Source organism: Pinus tabuliformis, chromosome X (assembly GCF_031772625.1).
Source record: "Pinus tabuliformis cultivar Carrire ecotype Pingquan chromosome X, CPIR1, whole genome shotgun sequence".
Taxonomy (NCBI): Eukaryota; Viridiplantae; Streptophyta; class Pinopsida; order Pinales; family Pinaceae; genus Pinus; species Pinus tabuliformis.
Genome location: NC_142308.1, coordinates 705,881,299 through 705,891,283, shown reverse-complemented (window position 1 = coordinate 705,891,283; position 9,985 = coordinate 705,881,299). Strand labels below are relative to the sequence as shown.

Sequence of the window (9,985 nt, the reverse complement as noted above, 5' to 3'; positions counted from 1 at the left end):
ATCTCTGTTTCTACAGATCCTTGGATTATTCCTACTGTAGATCAAATTGATTCATTTGGTGATTCTTTGTCGTTAAGTCCACTAGAACAAGATTATCAAGAAATTGTCTTGGCTTCAACAACTGCTTCAGAAAGTCATGTTGCTTTTAGTATGATCCTAGATACTTATGTGCCATCTCCTTGGCTTGGTTCATGGGATTCTCCTAATCCTTTGAATGAGACATTCCCCAAAGACGAGAGTATCGTTGAGGTTATGTCTCTAGATGAAACTCCTTGGAACGATCTCCATCATCGTTCTTCATTTCTTCTTAGTCTCAATGAGATGCCTTCATGTCTTGAAGCGTTCGTTTCTCATAGCCCTATGCATCCACTTCAAACACTTGTTTTGGTGCATGTAGTCCGGTCTGAGGGTAATATTCGAAACATTAAGGCAACCATGCCTCTTGAAATTTCCATCAAACCTGGAATTGTTGAGAACATTCATATTGGGGTTACCTGTTCTCCCGATGAGATCAGGGTTTACACTGAACTTTTCGAATAATTTCGAGATGTGTTTGTGTGGTCATATGAGGAAATGCATAGTATTGGTCCAACAATTGTAGTGCATGAAATACCTACCTATCCTAGTGTAAATCCTGTTCGTCAATGACTTCATCCTGTGCATCCTCGGAAGGCTTCTATTATTAAGGCAGAAGTTGAGAAACTTTAAAAAGCTGGATTTATTTATCCAATTTCATTGTCAAATTGGGTGTCTAATATTGTCCCTGTTGCCAAAAAGAAATTCACGATCTGCGTTTGTGTTTATTACTATGACATGAATCATGCATGTCCAAAAGACAATTATCCCACTCCGTTTATCGATCAGATCATCAATGAGTGTGCTGGGAGTGAGATTTTCTCGTTTATAGATGGGTTTTCTGGTTACAAGCAGATCAACATCTCACCTTCTGATCAAAATAAGATGGAATTTATCTGTCCTTGGGGCACTTTTGCTTATAAGGAGATTCCTTTCGATTTAAAAAATGTTGGCACTACCTTCCAAACAGAAATGTCTTATGCGTTTCATGATATTCGTCACATTGTTCAACCTTACCTTGACGACTTACCAACCCATTCTTCTAACTGTCATGACCATCCGGATCACTTGAGATCCATATTTATGCAATGTCGACACTATAACATCCGGCTCAATCTACATAAGTGCGTTTTTTGCGTTGAATATGACCAACTCTTGGGTTTTGTTGTGTCCCACAAAGGTATTCAAACAGATCCTTTAAAAGTTGAGGTTATTGTAAACTTACCCCCCTACCTCATTACTTCAATTACAAACTTTGCAAGGAAAGGCTAACTTTCTTCCTCGATTCATTCCTAACTACACTAAACTCACCAAGGGTTTCACTCACTTGCTCAAAAAAGGGATCCTTTTCATTTGGGATGAAGATTCCCAGAAATCCTTCGATGCTTTAATAAACATGCTTATCAGTGCTCCTTTATTGCATCCCCCTAATTACCGACGCGATTATTTCCTATACTTGGCTGCAACTGACAATACCGTTTCTATGGTATTGGTTTAGGATGATGATGATGGCAACGAACATGTGGTTTATTATTTAAGATGAAATCTCCTTCACATTGAATCTCGATATGCCCATGTCGAGAAACTTGCCTTGGCAGTAATCCATGTTGTCCAAAGATTTCATCATTATATCCTTTTACAGAAAACCACGGTGATTTATGATTGCGACCCCATGACTTATATATTGAATCGTGAGTTACTTGGGAGAAAATAATACAAATGGATTGTTATCATGTAGGAGTTTTATTTGCAATTTACTGCTCCCAAATCAAAAAAACCACTTGTTTTTGCTGACTTGACATGTGCCCTTCCGTCTGCAAGCACTTTTACTGATTTTACTGAGCATATTCCTAATTAAACTTTGTTTCTCATCAGTACTCTTGACCCATGGTATGGAGATGTTACCATTTATCTTCAAACCCAAACCTTCCAACCTAAGTGGTCTTGATCTGACTGATGCCACATTCGGCATCAATCCCAACCCTATCAAATTCTTGGTGATACATTGTACCGAGTTGGTGTTGACTATGTTCTTCGCAGATGTCTAACAATTGAAGAGGTTGAATGGGCCTTGAATGACTTCCACTTTGGGGCATGTGGTGGTCATATGACAGGCTATGCCACTGCTCAGAAAATCCTCCACGCTAGTTATTTCTAGCCTTCCATCTTTAAAGATTGTATTCTAGCTATTTAGAAATGCCATGAATGTCATATTTTTAACCACAAACAGCATGCCTTGCCAGCACCCTTACACCTAGTATTTACCATTGGACCATTCGTTAAATGGGGCATAGACTTCATGACATGTAACCCTCGCTTGACCAGGGGGTATGGCTATATTATCGTCGACATTGACTACTTCACTAAATGGGTCGAGGCGATGCCCACATATAATGTTGACAGTATCACTGCTACTCAGTTCCTCTTCAACCACGTCATAGCATGTTTTGGCATTCCTCAAGCCATTGTAACTTAACATGGATCGCATTTTCATCAATATATGATGGCAGAGCTAACTTCTCAGTTGGGCCTTCACCATGATAGCTCAACTCCTTACTATCCACACGCAAATGGCCAAGTCGAAGCAATTAATAAAGTTTTGATTACTATGATTCAACGCACCATTGGGAAACACAAAAAGAACTGAAATCTCATGTGATTCTCAGCTCTGTGGACTTACAGAATTTCCACTAAGATGACCAATGGATTCACTCCATTCCAGCCAGTTTATGGTTTAGAGGAAACTCTCCCAATTGAATGTGAAATCCCTTCGCTCAAATTAGATGTTGAACTTCTTCCTAATACCTCGCCTGAAGATGAGTGGTTACTCTACATTGAGAGTCTTGACGAGACTCGTTGCATTGCTGTGATGGTAATCGAAGCCCAAAAGAAACCTATCAAAGCTCATTTTGATCAAACAATTTTTCCTCATACTTTTTCTAAAGGCGACCTGATCCTCCTTTATGATCAGGCTAACGATAAGTTAGGTGCTGGAAAGTTTGAACCTATGTGGCATGGGCCATATATCTTCAAACATGTCTTGAAAAAAGGTTCCTATGATCTAGTTGATTATGGAGGAAATGTATTGTCACAGCCTCGAAATGGGTTGTATTTGAAAAAGTATTATGCTTGAAATTCGTGTAATTACTTTTTGTACATTAGTGTGTGATTTTTTTTTTTTGGTGTGTCTGTTTGCTTTGCAGACATGTGTTTTCTACTTACCTTGTGTTCCACTTGGTTTGCAGATGTCGTCAAGTCATTATGTTAGTTTTGTTGATGGTGTTTGTCATAGCACATGGAATTTGTCTTCCGTAGCTTGGGCACTCTTTTCCCCTAATGGTGAGTTGATTGACTTACAAGGTATATGCCTCAGTCGAACAACTAACAATATTGTTGAATATAGTGTAGTCATTGAACTATTGTCAGAAGAAGTTTCTCTTGGCATTAGAGATTTAGTTGTCAAGTTAGATTCGCAACTCGTTGTGTTACAGTTAAACAATCATTATTTGGTAAGAAATCCACAGATATTATGTATGTATTTACGTGTTCGATTACTGGAAATAAATTTTAATTTTATCACATATCAACATATTCCACGCAATTTGAACACATTAACAGATGCATTAACAAACTATATTCTTGATATACATTTGCGTAATTTATGAAACCAATCACATCATGATGATACATGGACACATAATTAGAAAATAAAACATGGATATGTATATATATATATATATATATATATATATATATATATATATATATATATATATATATATATATATATATATATATATATATATATATATATATATATATCACGTCTGTCAGAATGTTTACATAAAAATATCAAAAATAAAGTTTTCCAAGACACTTGGCTTTCAACAACCTACAAAATGTGTGAAAGTAACTAGGAAGGCTATCAGCCCGCACGATGCTCATGGTAACATGAGACTGCTATGATCACTTGGCCTAACAGCCGATGCAGTCTCGTTGATACTCCTATGGTGTTCCTCTGCCATTGTAGTGACACCTCATCTATGGTGGCATACTTTGGTATCCCTTGGGTGATCATGTCCAGGTTGCACTCCATCTCTACTAAGGGGTCTGCCCCTTCCTCATAATCAACACCTAATATCTGATGGGATACTTGCCATGTTATTGGCAACATGCCAGGCGATATTTTCAATCCAAAAATTGCACATTTATCACAATTTAAATCTCAGTTACCCTTTTACAAAAAATTCATAAAACTTGAAAAAAAATAAAAACAAGTTTTACCTGTGTCAGTGCACTGTTCTCCTGGTGGAAAAGGTAGATCTAGATCCCATCTAAAATTCATGCCAGCATAAGCATAATTTTCCACAACAAGTAATTTGCGACGTATCCAACTGAAAAAATGTGGAGGGAAATGCATCTGTTGGCCCCCTCCTCCTCGGGCATGAGCTGACTCCACCGCACTAGCCTCAGATCCTGGGGGGCGGGATCTGGTACCTCTACAAACTGGTTCCAAAATGAGGGCACCTGCTCTAGGAAGAAAGTAACCAGTATTGAACCAAAACCAAATTGTTTCAGGTTCCCTCATTTACCCTTGGTTAGCTGTCTCTTGATATGATCCAGTAGTCCTCCAATCTAGTTGAAGAGTGTGGGAGTCAGACAATCACTACAAGAAAAAAGGACATTGGTGAGGGGCGAAAAATGTCACCATAAGCTCATTGGTTATGGTCAAAAGAGAATTCGTCACCAAAAACTGAACGTCACCAAAGGTGGTGTCACTAAAAGTATAGGTGTTGTAGTGACATACAAAGTCTGTCACCGATAATGATTTATAATGACGGATAACGACCGTCACCATTTCATATGATCAATGGTGATGGACCATAGCCTCTGGCACCAAAAACTGAACGTCACCAAAGGTGGCATCACCAAAAGTATAGGTGTTGTAGTCACATTCAAATTTCATCACCAATAACTATTTATAATGAGGGATAGCGACCATCACCATTGCATATGAGCAATGGTGATGGACCATAACCTTGGTCACCAAAAAATGAATGTCACAAAAGGTGGCATCGCCAAAAGTATAGGTGTTATAGTGACATTCAAGGTACATCACGAATATTGTTTATAATGACAGATGGTGACTGTCACCATTTCATATGAACAATAATGATTTATTGTAATGGATCTTTAATGGCCAACACTATTGGTGCATATATATGGTGATGTTCATTGACCATCACCAAAAGTCGCATTACTAGAAGTATAGGTGTTGTGGTCACATTCAATGTATAATGACTATAATGACAGACAATGACCGTCACGATTTCATATCAACAACAACGATTTATGATTACAGACCTTTGAGGGTCATCACTATTGATGCATATATATGGTGGCGTTCGTTGACCTTCACCATTTCATATTTTTGGTGAGAGTCGAAAAATGTCACCAAAGCTCATTGGTGATGGTCAAAAGAGCCTCCGTCACCAAAAATTGATCATCTCTATTCCGTATGGATGTCAGGGCACGATGGAATCGAACCATCAACCTCCTGCTTGTAAAGCAGGTGCTCTTCCATTGAGCTAGCACCCTTTAAGGAATTATATTTTTTAAAATTAGACCTTGAAACTTCATAAATTGTAAATTCTACAACTTTCAATAAATTAAAGTCTCAACAATATTTTACTAAACAAGCAAAGCAACATCGAAGATGTAGGTACCTACCTAATGGTTATTGAAGTTATGAAAATTGGGTGGAGGGAAAAATAGTTATTATAAGAGAATCAATTTGTTCAGATGAATTCTCAATTAGAAGTGAAACTCTGAAGACATTTATAACCTATAAATGACCTATAACTATCAAATGCACCAAATATTGCAAAGGAAATGTCATAAGTGGATATCATATGGAAGAAGAGGAGGCAGGGACTTGGAACCCTAGCACATCTTGGCATGCCTTAGCACTTGGCACATCTTAGCTTGTTTGACATGTCTTCATACTATCTGGCACATCTTAGCATGCCCTAACATTCCCTAACACACCTTGGCTGTCATGACCTCACAACTGGCATTGCATTTTTCCATGACTTAGGAACCTCACATTCACTAGAACACCTTGAAACTCCCCAGTTGTCATGCCCTCTGTTATCCTCCATAATGTCCCAAGCTAGTGAAGAGATCGACGGAGGTAATCACAGACCAAGATTTTAGTTTGGTAGCTAGCCCTGCCAAAGCAGAGAGGGCTCTCTCTATGAAATCATAGCCAAGAGATGACTGGAATGTAAATTGTTTTAGGCTAGATAGCTAGGGTCAGGTGGGTTTTTGGAAAATTTAGGGACTTGGAACTCTATCCACCAATGTCTTGTCTGGCAGGTTCTTTGTCAAGGAGGCAAGGACTTGGAACTCTGTCTAGGATAAGGCACCTAAAATTCATGACATAAGCTCCCTAGAATAGAGTACCTCCTACCTAGAAGAGTGTCCCATGCTTAAAATATAGAACCCTTCTCTACTGTGCACTTTTCTTAAAGATAAATCAGTGCATAAAATAGTACTAAGAAAAACACCTAAATTAAGAAAAATGAGCATCTAAGTCAAACTATAAAAGTATAATAAATATGGCTCTATATAAGTTTTTGAAACACTAGACAAGCATGATTTCATACAACAACAATAAGATGCCTAAATTGATGTGATTCTTTCATCGTTCCTATTCCCTCACAACAAAACTGGAATCTATAGCATGTACCCCAAGGTTGTATGCATTTGCTGAAGGTGTAGATTGAAAGGATCTGCTGAGATAAAGTACTATTGAAGAAGAAACACCTTCAAAACAATAGATAAATTCTATATTGAATTCAACCCATTTGCACACAGACCAAGGCTACTACTGGGTACACTTCTCCGCTGAATGGAAACTACAATGTATTGTAGTGCTGCTGAAGGAAAAACACCTTTAGTGCAACACGAATAAAACTCTAACAGATATTGTCATTGTGGCCTCAGTTTTTGATGATCTCATCAATATAGGTAACAACTTCGATAATTGAAAAACCAAAAGGTGAGATGCATAGATCATTTGAAATGACATATTTGGGCATACTTTATAATTGTTTAGGAGTGTTAGTATAGAAAATGCAAGGTAACTTGTTTCGTATTTATGTCACAAGCCAAGGATGAGAAGAAATACATAAAATATTAAATAGCATGGTATAAGTCGATTGCAGGTTATTTTGAAACAGGAATGGAATTCTCTTTGTGCGGGTTCTAATCTAGTGGGTATAACTTTAAATAAGAAACTGATAGTTATGGGTTGAAATTGTCTCACAATTCATGAAAAGTCCCAAATTTGTTCACTAGAAAGAAGTAGAGTGAGTCATCAAGATAATGGAAGGGAACACTCTATTCTCAGGAAGATAACTTGAAATTAGTTGGGCATATTATTTCTCGTCTTCTTGTACGTGTGTGCTTTGAAAAGATAACCACATCCAAAGACTCAATAACAACTTTGGTAAAGTTTATAGATGTGAAGCACTTTTGAGAAAACCCATCGCTTAATGACATTTGAGCAAGGAATATCTCAAAGGATTCAATCTTGCACTCAGTCATAAAAAGGAAGTTGGGGTATCCAGCATCTTGCCAACAAACCGACTCCAACCATATTGTGAAAGGCAGGTTAACTGCGAAACCTCTTTCCTACTTTGTAGTATTGTTCCCTCTTGAATTCCAACAGGTATCTCGCTGCTTAGATCCACAAAACTCGTGCCAGGTAAACTCTGCATGATACAATTGTGACATGCAATCTTGACACACACTCTAGTTTCCTCTAATAGAGGGTAAGTCAAAATATTATGACAATATTAACTATAATTTGATCATACATTATTGAGTTATTGCATGGAATAAACAATATACTATCAATGCACTAATGAAGAACTCAAAATAAACGAATTTCTTATTACTACAATAGCGCCTCTTGGGATTCTTGGCTAAAGCACCTAACCTGCATGACAAAAGCTTCCTAGAATAGAATACCTCCTACATAGAAGTGTGTCCCCTACTCAAAATTTAGAACCGTTCTCTACTGTGCACTTTTCTTAAAGATAAATCTCTGCATAAAACAAAACTAATAAAAACACCTAAATTAAGAAAAGTGAGCATCTAAGTCAAACTATAAAAGCATACTAAATATGGTTGTATACAATATTGAGGTATTGCATGGAATAAACAATATACTATCAATGCACTAATGAAGAACTCAAAATAAACAATTTTCTTATTACTACAATAGCGCCTCTTGGGATTCTCGGATAAAGCACCTAACCTGCATGGCAAAAGCTTCTTAGAATAGAGTACCTCCTACCTAGAAGTGTGTCCCCTGCTCAAAATATAGAACTCTTCTCTACTGTGCACTTTTCTTAAAGATAAATCTGTGCATAAAACAGAACTAAGAAAAACACCTAAATTAAGAAAAGTGAGCATCTACGTCAAACTATAAAAGCATACTAAATATGCCTAAAATCGATGCACTTCTTTCATTGCTTCTACAACCTCATAGTAAAACTATAATCTACAACATGTATCCCAAGGCTACATGCATCTACTAAAGGTACAAACCGAAAGTATCTATTAAGATGAAGTATTGTTGAAGGAGAAACACCTTTAAAACAACAGATAGAGTCTAATGTGCATTCAACCCATCTGCACATAGGCCAAGGTTGCTACTGGGTACACTTCTCCCTTAAATGAAAACTATAGTGTATTGCTACTCTACTGAAGGAGAAACACCTTTAGAGAAACACAGATAAAACTATAACATATATTTTCAGTGTGGTATCGGTTGTAGAAGTTCTCATCAATATAGGTAACAACTTCGATAATTGAAAAAACAAAAGGTGAGCTAGATAGATCATTTGAAATGATATATTTGGACATACTTTATTATTTTTTAGGAGTGTTAGTATAGAAAATGCAAGGTAGCCTGTTGCATCTTTATGTCACAGACCAAGGACGCGAATAAATATAAAAAATATTAAATAGTATGGTACAAGTTGATTGCAGGTTCTTTCGAAACAAGAATGGAGTTCTCCTTGTGCAAACTCTAATCTATTGGGTCTAGATTTAAATACGAAATTTATAGTTATGGGGTTGGAATTGTCTCACGATTCATGGCAAGTCCCAAAGTTCTTCACTAGAAAGAAGTAGATCAAGTCGTTAGGTTTATGAATGGGAACACCCTATTCATAGGTAGATAACTTCAAATTAGCCAGGCATATTATTTCTCCTCTTCTTGTACGTGTGTGCTTTGAAAAGCTAACCACCTCTGAAGACTCAAGAACAACTCTAGTAAAGTTTATAGGTGTGAAACGCTTCTGAGAAAACCCATCACTTAATGACAATTGAGCGAGGAATATCTCGAAGGTTTCAATCTTGCACTCAGTCATAAAAAGGAAGCTGGGGTATCCAACATCTTGCCAACAAACCGACTCCAACCATAATGTGAAATCCAGGTTAAATGTGAAACCTCTTTCCCACTTTGTAGTATTGTTGCCTCTTAAATTCCAACAGGTATCTTGCTGCGTAGATCCACAAAACTTTCCCCGGTCAACTTTGCATGATACAATTGTGATGTGCAAGTTTGACACACACTCTAGTTTCCCTCTAAAAGAGGGTAAGTCAAAATATTATGACATGCTTAACTATAATTTGATCATACAATGTTGAGGTATTGTATTGAATAAACAATATACTATCAATGCACTAATGAAGAACTCAAAATAAACGAATTTATTGTTGCTACAATAGCGCCACTCTTGGGATTCTCTAAGGAGCCACTAATTTATACACATATGGAATATTTACTTGGTCTGCAGAAAGATTAAGCAATGGTAGTGATCACTCTTTGCCC

General features: G+C 37.2%; 1 non-coding gene across 1 annotated transcript; it reads right to left on the bottom strand.

Annotated features, from left to right (window-relative positions):
- Positions 1 to 5,601: 5,601 nt before the first annotated feature.
- TRNAV-UAC (transfer RNA valine (anticodon UAC)) lies at positions 5,602 to 5,673 on the bottom strand. The gene has a single exon. It is a non-coding gene; the product is annotated as a tRNA-Val (tRNA).
- Positions 5,674 to 9,985: the final 4,312 nt, after the last annotated feature.